The following is a 20493-nucleotide window of genomic DNA, read 5'->3' on the forward strand; positions in this document are numbered from 1 at the left end:
TTTGCATTATCCTCTTTTGTAACATCTAAAGCTGTAGCAAGAAAGGGTGCCTTCCAAACCAAGAAACAGACTCTTAATTACAGAGAACAATGTGATGGTTACCAGAGGGGAGGAAGTGGGGGATGGGTTAAATGGATGAAGGGGATTAGGGAGTGTACTTGTTGTGATGAGCACCTGGTGTTCTATGGAAGTGCTGAATCACTGATTTGTACACTTGAAACTAGTATAACACTATATGTGAACTAACTGGAACTTACATAAAAACTTTAAAAATAAAAAATAAAACACTTATATTTTAATGAAGTAAATAAAGTGTGCCTTCATGAAGTGCTGCAAACTTTTTCAGCTTCTGGCCTTAGCAAGTTCCATGCTGAGAATTGTTTTAATGCTCAAAAGTCAAAGGTTTATCTTTGAGTAGGATAAACAAGAGACATAACTAGCATTCCACTTTCCAACCTCTTTGCTTAGATCTGTAGTTCAGTGAGTGTGTGTTGAACCTTGAATGTTATATCAGAAACTTTGTTTCATTTCATGTCAAAAACTAAGCCAATGATATGGCTAAACTTTAAGGAACACATTTCATTATTATTCATTATAATTGAGGTAATTCTAGATGTTGTAAAATATAGATTCTAAATCCTCAGCAATTTAACACAGTCAGTCTTTATTTTGTTTTTATGTCACAGTCTACCAAGAATCCTCCTGGTTGAGGGGTCTTCGCTTGGCTATTTTTGGAAAATGATCTTCCATATTGTGGCTCAGTCCTCTTCTTGGTCTTCAGAGTCCTCTCCCCTAACAGGTAAAAAAAAACAAAACAAAACAAAAAAAAGAACAAAAAAACACACCTCTCAGGACAGCACACGTGCTTGTTAATTCAGAAGACACAAAAATATCATGTATGCTTAAATTTCATTTGCTACAAATAATCATCTAGATATAATAGGTGTTTGGGAATATAATCACAAATTAGCACCATCTTTCAATCACCAATCTTATTAATGAGTGGAGTCTGAGTCTGATCAGTTAGTTGCTTTTAACGTTGAATAAAGACATGAAAATTTAAAATACGGGATGCCTGTTTCTCTCAGTTGGTAGAGCATACAACTCTCGATCTCAGGTCATGAATTCTAGCCCCACGTTGGGCATAGATCTTACTTAAAATAAATTTTAAAAATATTAATAAGGATTACATAAGTATGTCAAAATATGAGACATCCTACGAAGCAAAACAGAGTTGGTTAAATGGATAAGTGATAATGAGAAAGGGGGCTGTTATTTTATCTCAGAGGGTAAGGGATCCACTGAGGTACTTCGGGAAATGCCTTCCAGACAGATATAACAGCACAAAGACCTTTAGGCAAGTCAGGCTTGGAATTTTGGAGGAGAAATTTTAAAAAAGGATAGTGTAGTAAAAACTGAGGCGAGTATGAAAGGGGGTTGATCAGATATGTAGCTAGGTCTGGATCGTGTAGCACCTTGTAGACCAGGTAAAAACATTTAATAATTTGCTCTGAGTGAAGTGGAAAGTTATAAGATGATTTTAAGCAGAAAAGTAATATGATCTTACAAAAAAGTTGGAAAAATGATATTCTAAGAATATACATGATATTCCAAGAACCATATATATATGGTATATATATGTATATCTTTCACTCAGTTTCCCTAATTTTACATTTTAAATAATTATAGGACACTTATCAAACTAAGAAATTAACATTGTTACAGTATTATTAACTATTCACAGATATTATTCAGATTTTACCAATTGCTCCAATAATGTACTTTTTCTGATCTAGAGTTTAACTCAGGACTTCACATTGCTCATAGGTGTCACATTTCCTTAGTCCTCTTCAGTGTGGGACAGTTCCTCAGTTTTGTTTGTCTTTCACAGCCTTGACACATTTGAAAAGTACTGGCTGATTATTTCATAGACCATCCCCTGATATGGATCTATATGACGTGTCCTTAGACTAGAATGAATTGTGTAATTTTGGCAGTAATGTAAAGAAATGATGCTTTGCTCTTCTCACAGTATCATATCAGGAAGTACAAAATATTCATACTACCTATCACTTTTTACTGGTAATATTAAATTTTGTTCAGATGGTACCTCTCAAGATTCTCTGCTATAAATTACTGTATTCCATTAGTAATTAATCACTATCCTGTGGGGAGATATTTTGAGACTATGAAAGTATTCTGTTCATCTTTATACATTTTACCCACTTAATTTAACATCCATCAATTATTCTTGCCTTCCAACATTTATAACTGGTATTTGCCAAATTGTGATTGTCTATGTCCATCATTCTTTCTACATTCATTAATTTGAATTCTACTCTAAGGAAGAATGCTTCTTTCTTATTCATTAATTCATTTGCTTCATTATTGGTATCAGTTTTTAGTCATGGATATTTACTTTATTCTATGCATTATAATCCTATAACAGTGTTGTTTATTTTTTTGTTCAAAAAACTCTTATTTGGTCATTGATAGATCCTTCCTAGTGATTCCTGTAATTTTTTGATATGCTTCTGTCATTTATAAAGAAATTTCTTATTTTCTGGTATGCCAAGATGTTCCAGGCTTATCTGGGACTTTCCCAGCCACAGTCCTGGAATTTTGTTCATTTTATTGGGAAATGGTATTTACAAACCAATATTTAAATGCTAGATGTTCTCATTAATTGCAGGATGCCATTTTTTGTAAGGCCCCTTAATGGACAGAGGTAGAAAATAGATGTACAAATACACACACACACACACACACACACACACACATGCACAAAACTGCCTCCATTTCTGTATATATTTAAGAAAAGAAAGACTAGTATAACTGATGTGTTGCCTGTGGACACAAGAGTGAAGTGAAATGAGGTTAAAATAAACAAGGAGCTAGGTAATGTGTGGTCTAATACACCATGACAATTCTAGGTTTTACTGTAACAGTAATGGGAAGCCATTGAAGGGGGTGAAGCAAGTGCAACATGGGATTCATGATAACAAAAGATGATCTGCCTGTGAAAAGAGGATTGGAGTTTGGATCTACTGGGATGTGAGATTTAAAATAAGTAAAGGGCAAAAAAGAATAAGTGATATTAAAAAATAGTAGGAATAGGATGTAGAGGAACTGACGCACCATTATCTCTCTCTAAAAATTTGCATTAATATTATGGTCAGAATTCATAAGCTTTTCTTCTCATGGCAGGAAGGGAAGTAAAAGCAACTTTAGCATAGAGAAGAGATAATGCAGAAATAAATGCCTAGAAGGTTTTTATCATTTTGAGTAAAAGGTTCATGACTGAACTTGTGTTGGAAAAATAGTTCCAATGTCTCATCCTATAGCAATGTAAAATGATTATGTGGAGTAAAGCCTAGCTCAGGAAAGATAGAAGTCTTTTCATCCAATCTCTCTCACACACACACATATACACACATGCACACAAGCACACACACATGTGCTCATGCAGCCTATGAATAATGATTTTTGTTGTCTCAGCTGAGTCCTCTATCTGAGTCTTAGGAAATGAAAAAGATAGAAAGGCAACAATGCACAGACCTCAAAATACTGCTTGAGGTCTAATGGATAGTCTCAAAGAAGTAGACGTGGAAAAAGTAAAATACATCCATATTTGGCAAATGGAATGAATTTGCTAAATATATGGGAGACATAAATAACCCACATAATTATTTTGCAAAAATGCAAAAACACAGGAAATAATTTCAAAAGATAAGTTCAAATGAAAAATAAAGAATTCATTCACGGAAAATATTCTCCAGGAAATATCATTTTTTCAGAACAAACACATAGTTTCCTAGCTTCAAAGGGAAGAGGGGAAGCGAAGTTGTTAAAGAAAAGAGAAAAAAAAATCAGGTGAACAATTATAAATGGCATAATGAGACATAGTGCAACATTGATAAGCTTGATAAACGTAAGGAGAAAAATATATTTAAAGATGTAGGGCACTTGGGTGGCTCAGTTGATTAAGCATCCAACTTTGGCTCAGGTCATGATCTCATGGTTTGTGAGTTCAAGCCCTGCATCAGGCTCTGTGTTGACAGGTCAGAGCCTGGAGCCTGCTTCAGATTCTGTGTCTTCCTCTCTCTGTCCCTTCCCCACCCTCATTCTGTCTCTCTCTCTTTCAAAAACAAATAAACATTAAAAAAATCAAAGATGTAATGTTATAACAAGAAGACATACATACATACACACTTCATACCTAATTTATATTTGTTTTATATTTTGTTTTATTTTATTTTTTATTATTTTTTAATGTTTATTCATTTTTGAGAGACAGAGCATGAGCAGGGGAGGAGCAAAGAGAGAGAGAGAGAGAGAGAGAGAGAGAGAGACGCACAGAATCCGATGCAGGACTAGAACCCACGAACCGTGAGATCATTAGCTAAGCCGAAGTCAGACACTTAACTGAGCCACCCAGGTGCCCCTGTTTTATATTTTGTTTTTAAATCCAAATTTTGAATATGAAATAATATAAACTTAGGTAAGGTTGTGGATTCATAGGATCATTCATGTTTCATTTGCGTCAGAAAACAAGCAGGAGAAATTCTTACACAGGCCATGCATAGGTGTGGTTATGTTTGTATAGGGTATAGTAGCGGGCCTTTGGAGTCAGGCTAGAGTCTATCAGTGTTGGATTGAATGACTATAATGTGGTAGTGTTGGCCGATGTCACAAAAAATCAATGAAATTTGTTTATATAGAACAAGTTCAATAGGACTGTGAAATTATTAGTTGTAAGTTAAAAAATACATATATGGTACTAATTATAACCATACATAAAACAATAAATGTATGTATCTGTTTTTTAAGAATATATACTGATATGTTCACACTTTATTTCAGAGTGAGTGCTAAGTATGTGAAGGAGCAGATAATGGGAAGTAGGAAAGAGAGATAAAAATACTACAGTATTAAAATAATTTAGTTATGCTTTGGTTGGATCAATATGGCAATTACACAATGACCTCATGAGTTGATTAACTTAATACTGTATACCTGACACTCGCAAGAAATAAAGAAAAAAGATAAATGTATATATGATGGATATTATCCTCTTACCTGCGATGGAATGACTTCTGTAGCTATTTAAATGCATATTTACATTTTGGATTTTCATCAAACACTGTAGAAGCCACCAGCCGTGCCTCTGCCCCCATCTCTGTCTCTGTCTCTGTCTCTGTCTCTGTCTCTGTCTCTCTTAAACCAATAACTACACACAAGTATTTTTGGCATTTTTTCCCCACATAACACAATATATATTCATAACCAATGATTAGTTACTGATGTAACTATAAACATTGCATCTTAGTTTGATTTTATCTTTGCAAGGGGTATGTCATTTGTGAGATCAGTTGAAATGAAGTCATGGAATATTTTGTTAAATACATTGACAATTAATTTTGTGACTTACAGCAGACCGTTTTTTTAAATCACTATTAAATTTTCTAGAAATGATTTCTCTCTCTCTATTTTTAACTTCAACATTCCCTGTTTTTTTGTCTTTTCTTTTGGTAAATATTTAATTATGAAATTAAATGTGTTTCTATCAAGAGAACAATCATAAGGAGAATCCTCAGTAGGTGCAAACCAGGCACATTTCCATCCTGGGACTTTGCACTTGCCGTTCTGTCTGCTTAGCACTATTTTCACAGCTATCCACCTGACTCACTCATCTTTTCTTCAAATCCTTGCTTAAATGGTAGGTACTCAGAAGGACCTTCCCTATCCACCTCATTAAAAACTAGCCATTAATTAAATCATATTTGCTTATTTGTTTATTCATCTTTTTGCCATGTTATGCTGCAAGTAAACTGCATGAAGGCAAATATTTTTCTCAGTCTCCAAAATCTGCAAATGTACCTTATATATAGGAGATAATATGAAACACTTGCTGAATGAATGAATGAATGAATGAATGAATGAAATCCCTATTGTAAAGTTAAAAAAAAAAGAGGAAAAACATCTTGCTTAGAAATAAATACACATGTGATGAAAAAAGTTTTTGGCATACTTAGTCCATTGTGAGAATTTGCTTATTATTTACTGCCCTTAGTGTCTTAGTTTCTATAACATTAAACAATAGGAGTATAATTTTGCAACCACTTTTGTTGGAATGCATCAGCACCAGATGCAATAACTAACTACTTTACGGAATCATCTTTTGAGAGAAATATTTTTCTTGAGATATTGACAGACCTGACCTTTGACAGTCAGCAACATACTGCTTCAAATAAATGATGATATTGCTTGACTTATTATCGTGTTTTAGAATCTCTGTTCTACTATTTCACTACAGATTTTCTACATCTTAGGGAAAACGAAGAGGTTTAAGCTGTGGAAATTATGATTAACATAATACCCTTCAAATCTTGGGTCACCTGCCCAGGCTTCCTTAAAGTTTAGCTGCACTAATTAACTTCAACTTATTTTACATACAAACCCACAACCCCTTCACATGGAGGAAATAAAAATATTAATCTGTTAAAGGCCAAGAAATGACATTATATAAATGCTTTGGAAGTAATAAAAATAACTTGCCACATAATTCTGAGGAAGTTATAGCCTCTGAAAATGTGTTATCTACTGTCCAGTCCTACATGGTCTGATAACGCATACAAAGCCAAAGATTCATATGCCGCCTGCCATCCCTAATGTGCCGAAGGAGCCTCTCAACTATTGAGGTAAATGGTGAAATTTAAGTAGTCTCAGTGACTGTTTAAAATATTTATCACTTACCCTGGATTCTTACAGCCTAATATATAGGACATTTTTACAATGATTTGTGTAAACTTTAATATGTGTGTCACCTGGATTTTTAAAATGTGACTCATGACAAAATAGTGTGTTATAATTGTAAAGGCATCAAACATAAAGAAAATAATGCTAATTTACTAACATTATGTACTCATAAAGCCATGAAATTGGCATTTTAAATGGCAGCGCTGGCATTTTTGCAAATACTCAGCGCCAATAATGGTTTTGATAAAAAGGTTAGGAGCAGAGAATGTTATTCTGTCAATTATATTGGAAAAACTAGTAGTTACAAACATTCAGATCAATAATAGACTGGAATTCACTATATACTGTGAAAGGTTCTTATAACTTTTATGACATATCAGTTTAAAAATTATGATGGTTGTGTCTCAATAATTGAAAATTAAGGATTGAATCTTTCTAATTTATTCCTCCTCCCTCAAAAAAATTCCTGACATACTAACCTCACACACTTTAAAAAATAATCACAAGTTTCGTGAAGATTTTATTTATTTTTAAAGAAACATTAAGGAAATGTTTTAAAAATTGTCTTTGAAAAGAAGCAAACATGGTTTTTCAAAGTGCTCATTTCCTTCTTATGACTGAAGTTTCTACTCAGAAATGTTCTTGATTTTCCAAGTAACATTCATCGATGTAATTTTTTCTTGAAAAAATATTAAACCATTCATTGACTTAAGTTTTTGTCGAAACATATTCATGCATAAATCAAACTTATGGAATATCCATTCTCAAAGTGACACAAAAAAATAAGCAAAGTTGTCAGAAGTCATTCTTCTCATCTTTCCTTTCTTCTTAGTAAGTGGATTCCAACGTCTTCACTCCAAGGAACAGGCTTTGAGCATATTCAATTCAAATTCGTACTTGCGGTTTTAAAATGGCCACTTAGTCTAGGAGTAACTATTAATCAAGGCCATGATGTTTATATGCCAGTGATGTCAAAGTAGACTCCCTAATATTACTGAAGCCATGTTCAGACAGCAGCTGGGAGACAAGCAGTAATTGAACATATTTAAATATCCACCCCATGTACTGAACAGATTTCAATGTCTGCTGTGTTTAAGGTCCACTGGGTTGTGAAATGGCTGCTTCGTTCACACAGATGTTAATATCTCCAGGCTTTTCTCTAGCTTTGTAGCTTCTCATTTACATATCTGCAGTAAGTTTGGTGTTCATGAAGTGAGATACAGCTCCTTGTCACTACTCTTTGTTATAATAAAGCATGTTTGATACAAAATACTAGCGACTGGAATTACAGCTCATTAAGGCTTAAGAAGAAAAATAATAAGGAACATAGCAATAGGTATTCAGTCACCAGTGCTTCATTAGTTCTTTTACTGTTTAAATACCTGAAGCTGATGAATATAAATTACTCGTGAAAATGCAGTTTAAACAGTTTTATACTCTTACCTATTTTTTACTCTGTGTACACAGTGTATAAGATGATAATTCTTCCACAGTTGCATCCTTATTTTTTATATGTCCAGCATATTTTTCATATAGATATGTATGTGGAGCCATTCCCCAAGCTATTTAAAAATCATTTCAAGTAAGATCAGGGGTTAAAAAGCCATATTAGCTATTTTTATTTCACATTCAGGGACAATGTTGCCTCTTCTGAAGAAACTGAATATACTAATACTTGAACTGTATTACCTGCCACACAGCTGGCATACTTCAATTAAATCTATTGTCTTTATGTACACAGTCCGTTATTTTCCTACAGTGCCTCTTCTCCAGTAAACCTAAACGCACCTTGACAGTGAGCTGCTCAATCTTGGAATTCATCAGGACACACTCGAATGTTTCCTCATCTCAAAAACTAATAATACTGCTACTTTTGATTTTGGCTTTGCAGAAATATGTGTTTAGAGTATGCTACGGTCTGCTTTGTAATCCATTTGGTCAGTTTCCTTAGGAGCACTTTGCCAACCTTTTTTATATGCCTACTTAAAAACAATACTTGTAAACAAGACTTACATGTTTCTGATTTTGATATTTTGTGTATCATATAAATTATACCACCACATATGTATTAGTACTCAATGAGAATGATCATTTATTAGATTTTGAAGAGAACACAGAGAAAACACTTCTCCTTACATTGAAAAGTTCATGAAAGAATATAAAATGTTAATACCATAGACATATGCTTAAAGATATATCTAATTTAGTCATCTTTAACTCTGAATCTGTATGTGTATATATATTGAAAATATACATATATATATGAGAAAAATATATTTCATTTTATTCATAAAATTATCAACTTGGAAAACACTTCTATGATATTTCATATTTAATTATTATATTACTATGTACCCTTTAAATTTGTTCAAGTTATATTTCAAATGCATGTTGTTAAAATACATGCATATACTTAAAAGGCATATACTTAATGCATATAAATTAATTTAATTATATATTATTAATACAAATGTACACAATGTATATACTTAAAATATATGCATATACTTTTAAAAATGCATATTATATACTTAAAAGATAGACTTCAAATGCATATACTTAAAAAGACGTGGTTTCATACAAAATTTTCCAGTTACAGTGGTAGTAACAACCCAGTTTATATTTAGTATTGATGAAGTGTTTGTGATAGTTTTCCAGCATTGGCTTATATAAAGGACATCAGAAGAACATAATATATTTTTTCTTAACTATTCTGTAGACTATTACATAAGCTGACTTTCTAGTTTATAAGAAAATTAAGTTTTCTGTTAACTGTTGAACCACAAATATAAATATTGCACCATTTTTGCCCTGAGAATCCTCTCTGTTGGTTTATTAACGTACTTCATTACATAGGCAAAGCTAAATCTGAAATAGCATGGGTCAAAAAATAGACAGAGATCAAGCAACCAAGCAGAAGTAAGGGCAATGAAGGTGGGCCTCAGAGTATAAAATTACCAGTCAGATCCGAACTACGTGACCCAAGCCTTGTCACTGAATCTCATGTCTTGCAACATAGTTTTGGTAATTAGACTTCTAATTTCTTTGAGCTTAAGTCCTGTTTTACCCAATGATTACAATTTTATTATATTAAAAGAATACAAATTATAATGAGCCAAAGGAAGAGATGTGTAAGGTGCACTCTGGGAAGTATCCAAATGTGGCTTCCATTGTCTTCAAGGATGCTTTACTCTTCTAAGTATCGATGTACCGATGTGTGGCGATATGTGTGAAGCATTTCTAACATGAGAATCTCACTGAAACTTCAATTTGAGAGTTTTTATTGAGGTTTCATCAAGTGGATATTGGTTCATTATCCACATGGTCAAACTCCATCTCTAATACCCCATCCTTCCCCAGAGATGTCCTGTGGCCTAAGACCCATCCTCTAGTCTTAAGGTTATTCTGTCTTGTGAGGCCAGCTGTTGCCCTACATCATCTCCCTAGCATAACTATTGAGGGGTCCATTGTGAGTCAGCTTGTTAGCATGAACTGTCTATCAGGTATGGTCAGAGAGACCTTCCATGAATAACACTCCCATCACTTGGGAAACTCAAAGCATTTAGTGCTTACCTCCCAGGAACTGGGGCAATTTAGTACAAAATGATCCAACCAAGAACTAAAATGAGAGTCTGATCTCCCACATAGGTAGACTCCTGCTATCCACTGCTTTGGTCAACCATGATGCTACCCCCATATTAATCTGTCTAACCAAATCATAGACTCACCTGTGCCCAACCTTGTATGAGAGCACTCCATTTACACCCAACACCTGATGAAAAGTCAAGCTCCCTTTTTGAAAATTTAAATGATAAACATAGATGATAGATTATTCCTCCTATTTGGGCTAAAAACAAACACAAAAAATTTACTTTAAAATTCACATAAAATAACTTTTTTGATCATTTATTGCTATTTGTAATGCTGCAGCTTCCATTTTTGTTTTCTCATAGCCAAAATATTCTACAAATAACAGAATTTTAAAATTTGTTTTTAATTGAATTACCACATTTTAATAAACTCGCTCATTGGCTGATAGGCTTCCTTATGTTATGGCAAGAGCATCAAACATCCTTCCCCTTTTCAATAATTTGAGTGTTTTTTGTTTTAATATGCATGTCACTGCTCTGGATTCAGCAATAGGCCCAGATGTAAACATGTGCAACCACATTCCTTGCCTACACTGGCAGTGCAGTTAAGTTTGAAATACAATAAATGACTCATTACATGAACCCTGTCAAAAACAGAATCAATGTCTGTCTACACAAGGGTAGATAGACGGTAACTCTGAGATTTTCACAGATAATGACTAATGTCTGTTGTCATTGTGAATACAAATTCTAGTTACATTAGACTCAGTAATTATATTCACAGTAGTTTTTACTTATATTTAAAATAAGTGTTGAAAGTTGCTTAGGTGCTGAATCATATTGATTATGCCATTAGTAAATAATGGATAGAATGTGAATACCTTTACAAACTATGCAGCTCTGTACACAAGGACCTTGAGCAATGACTCACCCTGAAATGTTTTATCCTTAACACTTTTTACTATAAAATGTATGCATTGGTGTAAATGTATGGAAATTCAAGAATTTTGAGATATGAAAGAAAAAAAAGTCTTAAGAAAAGTATTTGTTTTTTTAATATTTATTTATTCAGAGAGAAGGAGACAGAGAGAAAAGAGAGGGCTGGGGAGGGGCAGAGAGAGAGAGAGAGAGAATCCTAACCAGGCTCTGGGCTGTCAGCACAGAGCCCAAGGTGGGGGGAGGGGCTCTGTTTCATGAACCATGGAATCATGACCTGAGCCAAAATCAAGTTGTTTGCTTAACCAACTGAGCCACCCAGGCTCGCGGTCTTAAGAAAAGTTTTAATTCAAGCTTGAGGAATTTGAAATCTGAAACATCTAGTGCCTACCTAGAGTTTCACTGACGGAGTAAGAGATGTAGCCTGAACAAACTTAACTGAGAGGATAAACAGGTACAGTTTACATTACATTTGCCCAAAACAACAGACTAGGCACGGTGGCACCAGCTAGACAAAGTCTGCAAAGATAGCCTCAATTGTTTGTTTAAAGGGATGAGATATATAGGATATATATGTATCCTTGGATAATGTTAATTATAATAATGGGGTGACAGTTGTGAATCAGACAGTTCACGGGGAATGCCTGATTCATAATTGCTACCCCATAATTATATATAAAACTATTATGTCACTTAAGGTACATAGTCTACAAAGCAGAATAATAGGTTTGTTGTGGTTTGTTAAGTAATAGATACTGACTCTGTATAGTCCTTACTCAGTTTTGATGCCTTTATGTGTAGGCACTACCTTAAAATGCATTTCTGTTTGGGATTGTTTACTTGTTCCCCATAGGTTTTCCATCATAAAGACTAAGATCCTTACTATGTGGTAGACTGTTAGTCTATTCCAATTTACTTTCCTGCAGTACTTCTCCCTGATTCTTCCCCATCCCATTAATGTTGGTGTTGACTTTGTGACCTGCTCAATAAAATATGAGAGAAAATGACATGTGTCATTGCAGAACAGAAGCTTTAAGAGCCAGCATACCCTCTGCCAATTTCCTCCTTCCAGGACTACTACCAGCAACACTCCAGATAAAGGCTGCTCCATCACCTACGACCCAAAGTTAAGGTGACAAGGGACCGAGCTGCAGCTGACCTGTGTAATAGCTCTGTAACATAAATGAAAATTTTACGTCTGCTGTGTTAAGCTGCAGAGATTCTGATATTGTTTTTTCCTGCAGCATAAATTTAACTGATTCTGAGAGACACATTTTGACTTCTGATTTTGGTCATGATCTGGTACTTTATTTTCCAGCCACTATGCTGTATCACCGCTAGTTCTTTCCTCGATACCAATCAATATTTTGTAACTCAAGCCATTCTAAATATTACAGCCAATGAAATCTTTTGAAAGAAGTTTGATTTCATAACTAATAAAATTAATTCAGAGGCTAGAGAATGTCTCATAGTCTACCCCGTACTGACTCACATCTGACACCTGATCATTCTCCAGCGTCCCCCAGATTCCTCTGCTCCAACAGTAATGGCCCTCTTATGTCCTTGATCACTCCCTACATACTCCATTCTGACACAGGAACATTGTCTAACATCTGCCTGGCATGAATTCTCCCCTTCCATTTGGCATTCTTCTACTCTGCTTTCAGATCTCAACTGAGTCATTATTTCTCAGGGAAGCACCCAAATTTCCTAAGCAGAATAAGAAATCTTAATCACTTTTGAAGTCACAAAACTGAATAATAGAATTGATAGAATGATATGAGCTGTAGCTAGGTACTCAAATTGGAAATGAAGACTATCATTTATATTAGTCTCACTCTTTTAATGTGTATTTTTAAATTTATTGGATCAAAATGGGATATCACATATTGTTTAGAATATTTGTAGTTTCTGACTCCAATCCTTAAAAAAAAGAAAAGGTATATGAGATATGTTTTCCTTATCACAGGTAAGGACAGTGGGTTTTAGGGATGCTCAGTTACTTGCCAAATGTTATCAGCTTTCAGAGTTATTAGAATTCAGTTTTCTCTGTGTCAAAATTTTCTTTCCAGTATAACATACACTTGAAGAAACCAAACAAAGGTTATTTTATGGATAAATCTATTGTTTTATTTTCCTCAATGAAAGCCAGAGGGAAATTACAAAATTTGTGGTTGTCCTGACACTTGCTGAATTACTTAGATCTTAAAAAGTGAATACTGCTCTATAAATGTCTTAGTTTGAGTCTTTAGTTCCCCTGCTCTGAATCTTTTGTGATATTTTATGTCAATCAAATCCAAGTAGTAATTCAAGTGAGATGCATACCATAGTTTAGAAGAGTTCATTAGACTTGATGGCCTCAGGTTTCTTAAGTAAACTGGCTTCTTACTAGACCCACTATGTTGCCTTGACTTGTGTTCTACTGAAGATATATCTCTGTCTCAAATTTCCACAATCTGCCGACACTGACTTGGCTAGGTAATTGTCTCTTTATAGGTCTTATTAATAATTCAAATGAAAATTTTTCTGTGTTAGTACTGAGAATGTACTTTTCTTCTAGTGGCCAGACATGAGTATAAGGTTACTGTGATATGTGGAAAACACAAACAGGACCCCAATTAAATTACTGGACACTAAGGAAGAAAAGACCAGGAAAATATGTATTCTCTTATACCCAAGGCTGTAGGCTCCATGAAAGCAGGAATTTTGCCTGTTTTAAAATGTCAGTATTTTAAAAAAGCTAACTATATGAGGTATGTATGTATGTGTTAATTAGCTTGATTGGGGTAATTTATTTTACATACAAGTCATTTTGTATGCCTTAAATATTAATTTTCAATAATACGTACTTAAAATTTCTCTGTTTTTTAGAATGTTTTGGTACCATATATTATAAGATGTTTTTATTACTTAGTAAAATGTTACTTAGTACAAAAATACTGGTTTTGGTCACTATTTCCCCCGAAATCCCAGTCTTCCTTTCAGTTCCCCCGAAATCCCAGTCTTCCTTTCAGTTCCTAAAGCATTGTTGTGATAAATTAAATATCAAAATTAAGGCATAGACTACTGAAATATACTTTTATTGTGATACCTAGGTATAGGACATTCTTGTGCATTTTGAAAATAAAGACATTCAAAAAATCTCCTAATCTCAAATATGTTGGGTAATTCTTAGGTAGGATTCTTCCTACAAGGTAATATCAGGAGCAAAGTATCCCGTGCATGCTTCATAGGTACTAGAAAGGCATATTTCTTTCAAATATCCACAATGAAGCACATATATGAATGTCATAGCTTCTTTTTCTTCCTCCTCTATCTCCAGACACTTTCTCAATTAAAATATGAAGCAATTTTCAAACATAGATTTAAAATGATAGGAAGCATTCTAAATTATTTAATTTTAGATAATAAAGGCAAATATTAGCTTTGAATTACTTATTAAGAGGAAATGATTACTTTACCTTAGAGTTTTAAAGCAAAGTGAGAGCATTTACTGCTGCCTTGAATAGAAATGCACACATACACACACAAACTTCCTTTCAGTAATATTCTCTCATTCTCTCTCTACTTTCACCTGAAATCTTTATTGCTTGAGTTATTCCAAATTTTTCTACTACACAAATTCTGATTTTAGCCATTTTATACAGATGGCCTGGATTTCCATTGTGAGGGTGAACATTAGAGGAAGTCAAATATATCAGAGGTCTGGTTGTACAGAGTTTATGTGATAATAATGCACAAATGGTATGTGTATAATTCATTAAGACTATTGGATATTGCCGAGAATGTGTGTTATCTGGTATTTCTTAAGTTTATTTTCTAAACAAACATTCCCTGTATTTCTATGAGAGCATGATGAGGTAAACATGTTCTTTTGTCTAATGGCGACATTAATATCTGATTACATCTTAAGGCGGTGGTCCAAAAGTTATGAAAAGAAGCCATGTTGAGAAATCTAGCTCATGCTAACATCCAAGTACTACACTATCTGTTTCTGGAGATGAAAGATCTAACTTTTTATTTCTTGTTTTGTTTTTGCTGTATGGATCATAATAGCTCTTCTATCCATTTGTACATGAGACATTTCATGTCATTAGTTTGGTAGTAACATAGTGAACCCCTATCACAAGCTGAATTTGTCTATCATCATGTATTCCAGTGCATCCTTTCCCTTTAATCACTTCATTAAATCTGGGACTATTTCTGCATCTCTGTGTGTACACAGATGGAAACCTTATGGGGAACCCATCCTCACTTTCAAACAAAGCTGTTTATTCCCATTAAAAATTTCTAATATATATTGTGCTTATGGTTGGGTGCTCACCATATTATAGAAAATCTTTAACAAAAGAAAAACATATTTCAAATTTGTTTCAAACATTTGTAGTGATGTCACAAGAAGCATCACCAAAAAACCAAAACTCGCCTGCATCATCTTCTCCTATTATTTATTTATTTATTTATTTATTTAGGGCTATTTAGCTAGACAAATAAAAATCTGGCAACCCTCCTTCAAAAAATAGGCCCTAATTTTATATACATCATTATAATTCATTTATTCCTTCAATAAGCATGTATGTTTTGCTCTGCACTACATTCTAGTCCATGAAAAAATAATTTAAGAAAACAGTCATATGGCATTGTGACTGGGTTTCCCCCAAAAGAGACCCTGAGAAAAGAATGTCAATGCATGTACATTATTTTGGAGTTGCATGGAACTCACTTAAGGAGGTGAGCAAGTGGGAAGGAAAACTGGTAAAGGAAGGGAGTCAAAAAAAGAATGTTATTTATACCATACGGAAATTCTGGGAAATGCTGTAAAACACCATTGAGGTCTGAGTGGTCTGAGTATTTAGGTACTTGGGTGGGTTGAGAGGTAAAAGACTAGGAGGGTAAAGGGTGGAGAGAGAACTTGGCTGGATGGTGGTCTTGGTAATTCACAAGCACATTTTGTCGCTCTGGCCGAGAGAGCAGGCATCTAGTGTTCTAGGCAGAAGAGAGGGAGAGAGAGAGAGAGATGCATGAACTGGCCAAAGTGGACTACAGGGATATGGACAGGACATTTATGTCATCTCCTACAGGCCAACTGGGGTCTTTAGTATGTGTGTTTGTATCCTCTGGATAATGACAGAGAACCTAAAAGATGGAAACATTAGTCTAGGAGTTAAAACATCCAAATTCTGGTTCCACATTGACAACTGTAGTAGGCTTTGCTGTTCTTTTCTTTTTTATTATTTTTATTAATTTATTTATTCTGAGGGAGGGAGAGGAAGAGAGGGAGAGAGAATCCCAATCAGGCTGTACACTGTCAGTGCAGAGCCCCATGCGGGGTTGATCTCAGAAACCATTAGGTCATGACCTGAACCAAAATCAAGAGTTGGAAGTTTAACCAACTGAGCCGCCCAGGCGCCCCCTGATGTTCTTATTTTTATGTAATCTGTGCTTCTGAGATACTATTAATCTTGATCCTCAAACATTCATGATAGAAAACAAAGGTGATTTATATGATGTTAATTGTGAGAACTGGAGCTCCCTTCACACCTCTGCCAAATCATCGTTTGATCATCTAAGTGGTTTTTCACAAGTTGGCATCCTCTATTCTCCTTTCCAGCTTAATTTCACAAGAGTGAAACCTTACACTATATTTTGAACTGAAAGTGGCAAATACAATACCAATGACTAGTGAAAAAGTGCTGCAGCTACTGACACCTTGCTAATGCCTAAGAATGGTCTTGTAAAGTCACTGAAAGCCTACATTAAAAGTGCAACCATGAGCATTCTCTTGCTGCCTTGCTGTTGGATTAAATAATAAGAATCAGAGGTTCTCAATATCCCAACATTCACTTTTTTTTAAAACTCTTTTTGTAAGCCTCTTGCCTTTCTACATGAGTGCATGAGAACTGGGTTTGAGGGTCATTTGTGTTAGATACAACATTTTATTAAACGTCTCTTAGCCATTCTTTCTTTTCTTGAAAGGTGTGTATGCCACTCTCCCAGGATAAAGGTTGACTTACCATAGAGCCTCTTATTTAGGTTTCTTGATCAGCTCAGTCATTCAGTAATACTCAAACATGCTACAATGCCAGGATAAACAAAGGTCAAGCAGTTTGCTCTGATTAGACTGTGACACTAAAATTCTATGACTCTTTATAGATATTTATGCCCCTGCTTGCACTATGCCATGAAGTGTGAGCTGGCCTGTGTGCACTAGTGGCTATGATCTTGCTGTGCTTTAGCTGAGAGAGTGGAGATATATATATATATCCAGATATATACCAGATATATACATCAGATATATACACAGGCTGAATACTGAATACACCTGAATGAACAGCAATATAGTGAATTAAACTTCATTAGTCTCTGGTATAAAGGTATCATATGTTTTTCAAATGTCAAAACCAAAGTGATATGTGTGTCAGTTTAATGACTATTCAGAAAGAACAAACTTGAAAATACCCTTCTGTGAGTTTGCTGCTGACAGTTTATCATGATTGAAAATGGAATGTCTTGTGTTCATGAATTTTGAACATGGATAAATAGTGTGTCCTTATGTTCTCCTTCAACTAAGATGCTGTTGCTGACCTCCCACATTTCATATCCATCATGAGATGAAACCCCATTAGCAAAGTTCACTTCAGAATTTGTCCTCGTCAACGCAAGTTTGTCACAAAACATTCCATTCTCCTGCGTGAGACTGTGAAGGAGTCATTATAGGGAGATGTGTTGGATAAACTTAAAGCAACAGCGCATTGTTGTGATGAACTCATTAGCATTGCCACTGCTTCAGGAATTTTTTATATCATCTATAAGAGGACAAATAGATAAACAAAATCTCATTAAAATCTTGATGGATATCCAATACTAAGCAATTTATTCCCCTTTGTTCAAAGGAAGGCGCCACATGTGCATTTTTGTTTCTGACAAGGAAGATGAATTTTTCTGTATATTCTATTTTCCCCATACTTTTCCTTATGTCTTGACCATGCTTATCTGAATGGGATCAGTTGTACTGAACCAGCAACCAGTGCTTTAATAAGAGAAAATTTGTACTCTCTTTTGAGTCTTGAAGTGTTTTTTGTTTGTTTGTGTTTGTTTTTATTTTTTTTTAATATCAGGAGAACAGGCCAAAGTGTGACTGACAGATGGAGGCTGGAGCCTTGTAGGGTAAGGCACAAGTTTCATTTAATTTGATCCTATACAGAACAAAGCACAATGCCAAGTATAATGCTTTCTGATGGATTTTGATTAGCTGTGCTTGGCTAGCTCCTCTTTACATTACTTCAGTTCACACTCATTTTGAAGACTAGATGGAATTTCTTCATAGCAGTGGCATGTCCATTTGGGGCAGGGGATAATCAAGCCTGGCTACTATTTCCCTTGCTTACTCACATACACAATAACCTGCTTTCCCTGCTGCTTTACAAGAATTATTGAAATATTTTCTCCCTATTGCCAGCTGGATCAGTCTCTGTGACTTCCTTATATTTGATTATAAATATTGTTTCAAAAATAAATGCATTATTCCTTGGAATACAAAAATAGGATGGGAAGTCACCTTGAGTTTTGCTTGGTGTTTCTCTTGTCTTCAGTATAAAACACAATCTGAGTCCTCCCTGAGAATGAGAATCTTATTCCTAATGACCTCAAAGAAAGAAGATTCCATAACCTTTCAAAATTCTACCCTCTATTTATCAAGCTGCAATATTGACTTTTTTTAACCTGTTTCTGGAGATTAGGCTTATCTCACCCTATTTTTTTCTCCACTCAGTGAAGATAGGAAAAATATGTCTGTGTCTGGGGTTTTCTTTATCAAGCTTGTGTGCTTTATTAATGTTTATAAGACTTTTAGATAAATTATATTTAGCCTATTTATTTCTTCCTTTTCTTTTCTTTTTTTATTCAATTATTATTCTATTCTTATGGCAACTAAAACAGCCACTTTTGAATAACAAGGAAATGAAGTCATTATATTCAACTTAATAAAGCTAAGTAAAAATTATATTTCTGCAGTTAAGTTTGCCTGAAAGTTTAAAGGATCTAAACTGTTAGGGCAAAGATTGATACTTAACATTTTCTATATTTGATGTGCATCTTTTCTCATAATTTCCTTGAAATGAGAGATATGGGGAGACGTCATTTGTCTCAGAAAAGTAATACACTGTTATTTTAAATTTTTTTTTTCAACGTTTATTTATTTTTGGGACAGAGAGAGACAGAGCATGAACGGGGGAGGGGCAGAGAGAGAGGGAGACACAGAATCGGAAACAGGCTCCAGGCTCCGAGCCATCAGTCCAGAGCCCGACGCGGGGCTCGAACTCACGGACCGCGAGATCGTGACCTGGCTGAAGTCGGACGCTTAACCGACTGCGCCACCCAGGCGCCCCAATACACTGTTATTTTAATACATACATCAATTATTTTATTTCAATTTCTAGTTCAAATATAACACACATAAAAAATCCACAAGGAGAGAATTGACAGTACTAGCAATTTGGAAATAGAAACTTGGAGCTGAAGAGGAGGTCTGGTCTAGACATGAAGATTTGGTAACCTTAACATTGATGTGAACAAGTAGCTTAGTGCACATGGATGAAGACTGAGATTTCTGAATCTCAGAAATCTGCTCACAACAGTTGGTGATGAAACAACCCAGGCCTTTTGACAGATCCCTTCCTCTCTCTCTCTTTCTCCCTGTCTCTCTCTCCCGTGCATGTATGTGCATGCACATACGTACACACACACACACACACACACACGAGTAACCTATTAACCTCCAAGCCATCAAGAACTTTGAAGGGCCTTGCGCCAGCTGGCTCAGTGTTTTTTTGTTTTTGTTTTTGTTTTGTTGTTGTTGTTTTTTTTCCTGGTGATATAGTCTGCAGGCTGTTCTTATTTTGCACATAGTATGACCCCTTGTTCTCTATACTCACTTCTTCAAGAACAGAAAAAACATGACATTTTTTTCCATTTTGCTTTAGAAGATCTCCATTGATAAAGACCAAATCCTCTGGGTTTTATTACCATGAATTTTGCAATAAAATGTTTGCTATTTGCTCACTTAAATTCAGGTTTAATATTCTGCTTTTCAAGTTCTTGCCTACCTGGCTAAAATTGCTTATGCTTCTGCTGGACCCTAATAAGATGTGTTTGCTTACTAATGTAGTATATTTGCCTTTCTATATGTATTTTCTCTAAATGCAATTTC

General features: G+C 34.7%; 1 long non-coding RNA gene across 1 annotated transcript in view; it reads right to left on the reverse strand.

The window, feature by feature from the left end:
• Positions 1-643: 643 nt before the first annotated feature.
• Positions 644-20493, reverse strand: part of LOC122483328 — a 70681-nt gene continuing 50831 nt past the window's right edge. The window contains exon 2 of the long non-coding RNA XR_006297388.1: positions 644-792. This is a non-coding gene — a long non-coding RNA (uncharacterized LOC122483328). The remainder of the gene's footprint in view (positions 793-20493) is intronic.

The sequence above is a fragment of the Prionailurus bengalensis genome, chromosome A1 (genome assembly GCF_016509475.1).
Source record: "Prionailurus bengalensis isolate Pbe53 chromosome A1, Fcat_Pben_1.1_paternal_pri, whole genome shotgun sequence".
Lineage (NCBI taxonomy): Eukaryota > Metazoa > Chordata > Mammalia > Carnivora > Felidae > Prionailurus > Prionailurus bengalensis.